This window comes from Piliocolobus tephrosceles, chromosome 2 (assembly GCF_002776525.5).
Source record: "Piliocolobus tephrosceles isolate RC106 chromosome 2, ASM277652v3, whole genome shotgun sequence".
Taxonomy (NCBI): Eukaryota; Metazoa; Chordata; class Mammalia; order Primates; family Cercopithecidae; genus Piliocolobus; species Piliocolobus tephrosceles.
In genome coordinates, this window is record NC_045435.1 from 102795289 (window position 1) to 102803498 (window position 8210).

Here is an 8210-nt window from a genome sequence, read left to right on the forward strand (position 1 = left end):
TTTTTTTTTTTTGAGATGGAGTCTCGTTCTGTCCCCCACGCTGGAGTGCAATGGTGTGGTCTTGGCTCACTGCAACCTCCACCTCCCGGGTTCAATTGATTCTCCTGCCTCAGCCTCCCAAGTAACTGTGATTACAGGCACCTGCCACCATGCCTGGCTAATTTTTTGTATTTTTAGTAGAGATGAGGTTTTACTATGTCGGCCAGGCTGGCCTCAAACTCCTGACCTCAGGTGATCTGCCTGCCTTGGCCTCCCAAAGTGCTGTAATTACAAGTGTGAGCCACCATGCCCAACCCCCTGCTGCCATCTTTCAAAAAAGAAAAACTTTGGGGGGGTCCCCATTATTATAAGCAACTTCATACACTGAGGCTTTAAACATGACTTCAGTATAGTTAAGACTTTAAAGTATGAGGAAGCCATTAACACTGCTCCAGTGACAACATATTTTTGCTTCCTCTTCTCCAAGCTGATTTGCCATGCCTTTTTAGTGTTTCAAAAGCAATCTGGACCCAGGTCTACCCAAAGAAGGGAGTGATTAGTGGATAGGGGGTGGTGGCAGAGGTAATACTTTTTTTAAATAAAAGCTGACATGATTTTTTTAAACAGAGTTTCTCTGTTTCTCTCTTATTGCCCATGCTGCAGTACAATGGTGTGATCTCGGCCCACCACAACCTCCGCCTCCCAGGTTCAAGCAATTATCCTGCCTCAGCCTCCCGAGTAGCTGGGATTACAGGCATGCACCACAACGCCCAGCTAATTTTTTTTCATTTTTTAAAATTATACTTTAAGTTCCAGGGTACATGTGCACAACATGCAGGTTTGTTACATATGTATACATGTGCCATGATGGTGTGCTGCACCCATTAACTCGTTATTTACATTAAGTATATCTTCTAATGCTATCCCTCCCAGATCCCCCCACCCCACGACAGGCCCCAGTGTGTGATGTTCCCCACTCTGTGTCCAAGTGTTCTCATTGTTCAATTCCCACCTATGAGTGAGAACATGCGGTGTTTGGTTTTCTGTCCTTGCGATAGTTTGCTCAGAATGATGGTTTCCAGCTTCATCCATGACCCTACAAAGGACATGAACTCATCCTTTTTTATGGCTGCATAGTATTCCATGGTGTATATGTGGCACATTTTCTTAATCCAATCTATCATTGATGGACATTTGGGTTGGTTCCAAGTCTTTGCTATTGTGAATAGTGCTGCAATAAACGTAAGTGTGCATGTGTCTTTATAGCAGCATGATTTATAATCCTTTGGGTATATACCCAGTAATGGGATGGCTGATGCCCAACTAATTTTTTTTTTTTTTTTTTTAGTAGAGATGGGGTTTCTCTGTGTTGGTCAGGCTGGTCTCGAACTCCCAACCTTAGATGACCCGCCCGCCTCGGCCTCCCAAAGTGCTGGGATTACATGCGTGAGCCACTGCACCTGGCTGCTGACTTACGATTTTAAAGAAAAGGTCATGAGCTATTAGCCTGAAAGTTTATGTTGTTTTTGGCCCTGCTAGTGTTTTTTTTTTTTTTTTTCTTTCTTTTTTTAAAGTTAGTTGTGTAACACTTAAACATTGAGAGATTTCACTTAAAAACTGTTTCTGGTTCATTTGAAAAATAAGATCTAGTAACACGAGGCTCATGTTTCTGCTTGACAACAATCTGCCAAAGCTCAGAAGTGGTGAAACCCTTTGGATGGTTCATATTTGCTCTAGATCACCGCAGTCTCCATCACCCCTCCTGTCTCATTCCTAAGCAGCTCTCCTCATTTATGTTACCTCCTTGGCCTCTGTAGTTGTTTGACTTTGGCTTCCAACGTTAAGATTTTCTTGTGTGATTGTTTTTTTAACTTTTTTTTTTTTTTTTTTTTTTTTTGGAGACGGAGTCTCACTCTGTTGCCCAGGATGGAGTGCAGTGGATCTCTGCTCACTGCAAGCTCCACCTCCAGGGTTCATGCCATTCTTCTGCCTCAGCCTCCTGAGTAGCTAGGACTACAGGCGCCCACCACCACATCTGGCTAATTTTTTGTATTTTTAGTAGAGATGGGGTTTCACCATGTTAGCCAGGATGGTCTCAATCTCCTGACCTCGTTATCCACCCGCCTCAGCCTCCCAAAGTGCTGGGATTACAGGCGTGAACCACCGTGCCTGGCCTCTTTTTTTAACTTTTAAGTTCAGGGGTACATGTGCAGGTTTGTTATATAGGTAAACTTGTGTCGTGGCGTTTGTTGTACAGATTATTTCATCACCCAGTTATTAAGCCTAGTATCCATTAGTTATTTTTCCTGATCCTCTCCCTCCTCCCACCCTCCACCGTCTGAAAGGCCTTAGTGTGTGTTGTTCCCCTCTATGTGTCCATGTGTTCGCATCATTTAGTTGGTACTTGTAAGTGAGAATATGCAGTACTTGGTTTTCTGTTCCTGTGTTAGTTTGCTAAGGATAATGGCTCCCAGTTCCATCCATGGTCCTGCAAAGGACATGAATTCATTCCTTTTTATGGCTGCATAGTATTCCATGGTGTGTGTGTACCACATTTTCTTTATCCAGTCTATCATTGATGTGCATTTAGGTCGGTTCCATGTCTTTGCTATTGTGATTAGTGCTGCAGTGAACATATGTGTGCATGTGTCTTTATAATAGTGATTCTTAAATAGCCTTGGGAAGTAATTTCAAAATACCATTCCATGCCTAGGTAATCGTAGGTCTTATCAGATTAATGTATGTAATTAATTGGTTCATGATGGAAGCCAGACCTGATAAGATTAACTGGGCCAAGGTCATCAGTGGTTTAACCTGTTTTATTCTAGAATTGTTTCTGGCAGGGAAGGCTTTAGGGAAAGTAATAAGTGGCTTACAGAGCAAAGAGAGAGCAGTTGCCTCAATGAAGGTTTACAGATTGAGGTAGCACAATGCAGTAAGAAATGTCTAAGACCAAATCCTTTCTACGAGAATCATGTCACTCTCTCTCAGCCTCAGTTTCCTTATCTCTAAAATTGGGAGGGTAAAATCTATCTTGCAAGAGTTTTATGTGGTTTGAGATAATGTATGTATAGTGCCTTGCCCATCTTAAGCAATTAATAGCAGTAAATTGAAGCAGAAATAACAGTAAAAATGGCAGTAACAGTTATCCTGTTGAACCTAAGATTTCCCAGGTTGCTTCAGCCTAAATGGACTATTCCGGACTTAAAATGTCTGGGTTGACTGCAGCAACCCCAGTTCCTGTAAGCATAAGGCCCTTCTCTCTTAGCCTCACTCTGCTGTCCTCAGCATCACTCTTTATCACTGGAGAATCCCTGACCCTTTGGGAAGTTTGTTGTAGCTGTTTTTTCTTTTTTTAAAAAGTGACATTATTCTTTTTCGCACCAGGTTTGCCGCCAGAACACAAGTGTCATGAAAACTACCAAGCCAAATGGGAAAAGAAAAGGCTTATATCAACATCAGTGTCATTGGACACGTAGATTCAGGCAAGTCCACCACTACTGGCCATCTGATCTACAAACGTGTGTCATCGACAAAAGAACCATTGAAAAATGTAAAAAGGAGGCTGCTGAGATGGGAAAGGGCTCCTTCAAGTATGCCTGGGTCTTGGATAAACTGAAAACTGAGCGTGAACATGGTATCACCATTGATATCTCTTTCGTGGAAATCTGAGACTAGCAAGTACTACGTGACTATCATTGATGCCCCAGGACACAGAGACTTCATCAAAAACATGATTACAGGGACATCTCAGGCTGACTGTGCTGTCCTGATTGTTGCTGCTGGTGTTGGTGAATTTGAAGTTTGGGCAGATCCGAGAACATGCCCTTCTGGCTTACACATTGGGTGTGAAACAACTTATTGTTGGTGTTAACAAAATGGTTACACTGAGCTACCCTACAGTCAGAAGAGATACGAGGAAATCATTAAGGAAGCCAGCACTACATTAAGAAAATTGGCTACAACCCCGTCACAGTAGCAGTTGTGCCAATTTCTGCTTAGAATGGTGACAACATGCTGGAGCCAAGTGCTAACACACCTTTAGTTTCAAGGGATGGAAAGTCACCAGTAATGATGGCAATGCCAGTGGAACCACACTGCTTGAGGCTCTGGACTGTGTCCTACCACCAACTTGTCCCTTGTGCCTGCCCCTCCAAGATGTCTACAAAATTGGTGGTATTGGTACTGTTCCTGTTGGCCAAGTGGCGACTGGTGTTCTCAAACCTGGTATGGTGGTCACCTTTGCTCAACGTTACAACTGAAGTAAAGTCTGTCAAAATGCACCATGAAGCTTTGAGTGGAGCTCTTCCTGGTGACAATGTGGGCTTCAGTGTCAAGAATGTATTTGTCAAAGATGTTTGTCATGACAATGTTGCTGGTGACAGCAAAAACGACCCACCAATGGAAGCAGCTGGCTTCACTGCTCAGGTGATTATATGGAATCATTCAGGCCAAATCAGCGCTGGCTATGCCCCTGTACTGGATTGCCAGATGGCTCACATTGCATGCAAGTTTGCTGTGCTGAAGGAAAAAAATTGGTCGCCGTTCTGGTAAAACTGGAAGATGGCCCTAAATTCTTGAATTCTGGTGATGCTGCCATCGTTGATATGGTTCCTGGCAAGCCCATGTGTGTTGAGAGCTTCTCAGACTGTTCATCTGTGGGTCGCTTTGCTGTCCATGATATGAGACAGACAGTTGCTGTGGGTGTCATCAAAAAAGTGGACAAAAAGGCTGCAGAAGCTGGCAAGGTCACCAAGCCTGCCCAGAAAGCTCAGAAGGCTAAATGAATGTTATCCCTAATACCTGCCACCCTAGTCTTCGTAATCAGTGGTGGAAGAACAGTCCTAGAACTGTTTGTTTCAATTGGCCATTTAAGTTTAATAGTAAAAGACTGGTTAATGATAACAATGCATCGTAAAATCTTCAGAAGGAAAGAAGAATGTTTTGTGGACCACTTTGGTTTTATTTTTGTGTGTGTGGCAGTTTTAAATTATTAGTTTTAAAAATCAGTACATTTTAATGGAAACACTTGACCAAAAATCTGTCACAGAGTTTTGAGACCCATTAAAACGAAGTTTAATGAGGAAAAAAAAAGTGACTATTTTATTTTATTTTTTGAGACGGAGTTTCACTTGTCGCCCAGGCTGGGGTGCAATGGCGCAATCTCGGCTCACTGCAACCTCCACCTCCAGGTTGGTCTCAGCCTCCCGAGTAGCTGGGATTACAGGCACCCACCACTATGCCTGGCTAATTTTTTGTATTTTTAGTAGCCATGGGGTTTCACCATGTTGGTCAGGCTGGTCTCGAACTCCTGACCTCAGATGACACCCACCTCGGCCTCCAAAGTGCTGGGATTACAGGCGTGAGCCACCACGCCTGGCCTAAAAAGTGACTTTAGATAAGCATTTGCCAAAGCATTTTCTGTAAAACACTAATTCCAGAGGGTGTTAAATTCTGTTTCTAAAATAATATTTTTGTTATTTCATGTTTGATATGGTTTGGCTGTGTCCCCATCCAAATCTCATCTTAAATTGCAGCTCCCATAATCCCCACGTGTCATGGGAGGGACCTGATGGGAGGTAATTGAATCATGGAGGCGGGTTTTTCCCGTGCTGGTCTCCTGATAGTAAATAAGTCTCACGAGATCTGATGGCTTAAAAAAAGGCAGTTCCCCTGCACATGCTCTCTTGCCTGCCACCATGTAAGACGTGCCTTTGTCCTTCCTTTGCCTTCTACCATGATTGTGAGGCTTCCCCAGCCATGCGGAACTGAGTCCATTAAACCTCTTTTTTCTTTATAAGTTACCCAGTCTCAGGTATTTCTTCACAGCACTATGAAAATGGACTGATAAAATATTCAAATAAGTGTAAGAAATGCTGAACTAAACAAGACTAACCAGCTTTCATTGTTGCAGGATTTCTCAGCGTATTTAGCTTATATTATAAATATATATTTATATATTATATATTTATATTTACATATTATATAATATATATTTATATATTTGAAAATACATTTTATATATTTTATATAAAATATATAATATATAAATATATTAAAATGTATAAATATATAAATATATTTACTATATATGATTATATATATATTTAGATATGGAGTCTTACTATGTTGCCCAGGCTGGCCTTAAACTTCTGGGCTCCTAGCAATCTTCCTGCCTCAGCCTCCCAAAATGCTGAAATTACAGGCATGAGCCACTGCACTTGGCCTAGCTAATATATTAATGTAAATTTTGACTATGATATACACAATTTTCTAAACTTAGTTGATTTTGGAAATTCTCTTTTTTACAGAATATCTTGCAGGGCTAGTATTTCATGGATTATTTTGTGGAAATACTGTTTTAAGTAAATAGGAATCTAGAAAAAAACTTGAAAAAATTGTCTCAAATGTGCTGCAGATAGAATATAAAATGCAAAAAGCATATATACAAATAAATGAAGAAATTTTTAAAAACTTGATAAGTATTTTAAAACCTAAAGATTGCTGCAAGCAAGTAGAAAGTAAAATAGACATAAATTTTAATCCCTGAATCCTTTAGCAATTTAAACTTAGACTGACTCAAGGAGGAATCTTTTTTTCCCTTTTCCTTTAGATCAGTGACCTGACAGCTGCAGGCCACATGCCATCTACCTAGATATAATATTAGGATGAAAGTTTAAAAAGATGCTTTGGTATCATGACTTATCAAATACACTTACATGGCAACCTTAGTTGCTGAAAAACAATGTTGATTTTTTCTCACTGGTGGTCTCCTATAATCAATAAAGTATACAATTTCTGTTTTAAGAATACATATGTTTTCCTCAGGGTCTCAACAACTGAATTGTTTTGATTGAAAGAAACTGCAGCCTGCCGGGTGCAGTGGCTCTTGCCTGACATCCCAGCATTTTGGGAGCCCGAAGTGGGCGGATCACTTGAGCTCAGAAGTTCCAGAGCAGGCTGGCCAATGTGGCAAAACTCCTGTCTCTACTAAAAATACAAAAATTAGCCAGGCTTGGCGGTGCATGCATGTAATCCCAGCTACTCCAGAGGCTGAGGCAGGAGAATCACTTGAATCCAGGAGGCAGAGGTTGCCCTGAACCGAGAAAAGAGAGAAAGAAACAGAGGGAGAGAGGGAGCGAGGGAGGGATCGCTAGCGATAACAACCTTTACATCAAAGTTGTTTATCTCTTCTTCTGGTCAAAAGTCCGTATTTATCAAGCAAAACACTTAAGAGAAGTATTGGGGAATGACTGGGATTGACCATTCTGTCTGACAAGGCCTGTTTTTTGGAGAAGGCTCTGTTTTGTCTGGACTGTTGGTCCTGCTTCTCTGGCTTAGAGGGATCCTATTGATTCCCAGGTAGTGACCTGACAGGTGTTCAGTCCATTCTTCACAATATGATGTGGGAGAATTCTCCATATACATCTCATCATGAGATGTCAGACATATTCTACCATTTTATTCCGTTGAGTAAGTAAGTATCTAATTGTCATTCTGGGAGGATTAAAATCCCAAGACCTGCCTATGGGCTGTGATGTATTATTTTAGCTGAGTGGATTTAGAAGGGTGTTCTGGCGAGAGGGAACAGCTAGAGTAAGAACATGGAGGCCGGGCGCGGTGGCTCAAGCCTGTAATCCCAGCACTTTGGGAGGCCGAGACGGGCGGATCACGAGGTCAGGCGATCGAGACCATCCTGGCTAACACAGTGAAACCCCGTCTCTACTAAAAAATACAAAATATTAGCCGGGCGTGGTGGCGCCTGTAGTCCTAGCTACTCGGGAGGCTGAGGCAGGAGAATGGCGTAAACCCGGGAGGTGGAGCTTGCAGTGAGCTAAGATCCGGCCACTGCACTCCAGCCTGGGTGACAGAGCGAGACTCCGTCTCAAAAAAAAAAAAAAAGAGCATGGAAATTACGTGGACTTCAGGTTTGACTAGGAGAGTGACAGGAAATGAAGCAGTGGTATTATGAGGGCCAAATGACGGAAGACCTTGCATACCCAGCCAAGGTTTGCTTTAATTTTATAATCCAGCGTTTCCATAACTCAAATAAGGCTCAGACCCCTTTTAAGAGAAACACTTCTCTCAAACCCCTGATGTTGACTTCTTATTTACATTATAATATTACTTAAATATATCCATTCATAAAGTTGTGTGCAAAGTCATTATGCTTATAGTTCTTATAGCACTATAAAGTTAAAATTAATTTACAAATATTGTTTTGCTAAAAT

General features: G+C 41.7%; 1 pseudogene; it reads left to right on the forward strand.

The window, feature by feature from the left end:
• The first annotated feature begins 3409 nt into the window (after positions 1-3409).
• On the forward strand, positions 3410-4766 carry LOC111523143 (annotated as a pseudogene).
• Positions 4767-8210: the final 3444 nt, after the last annotated feature.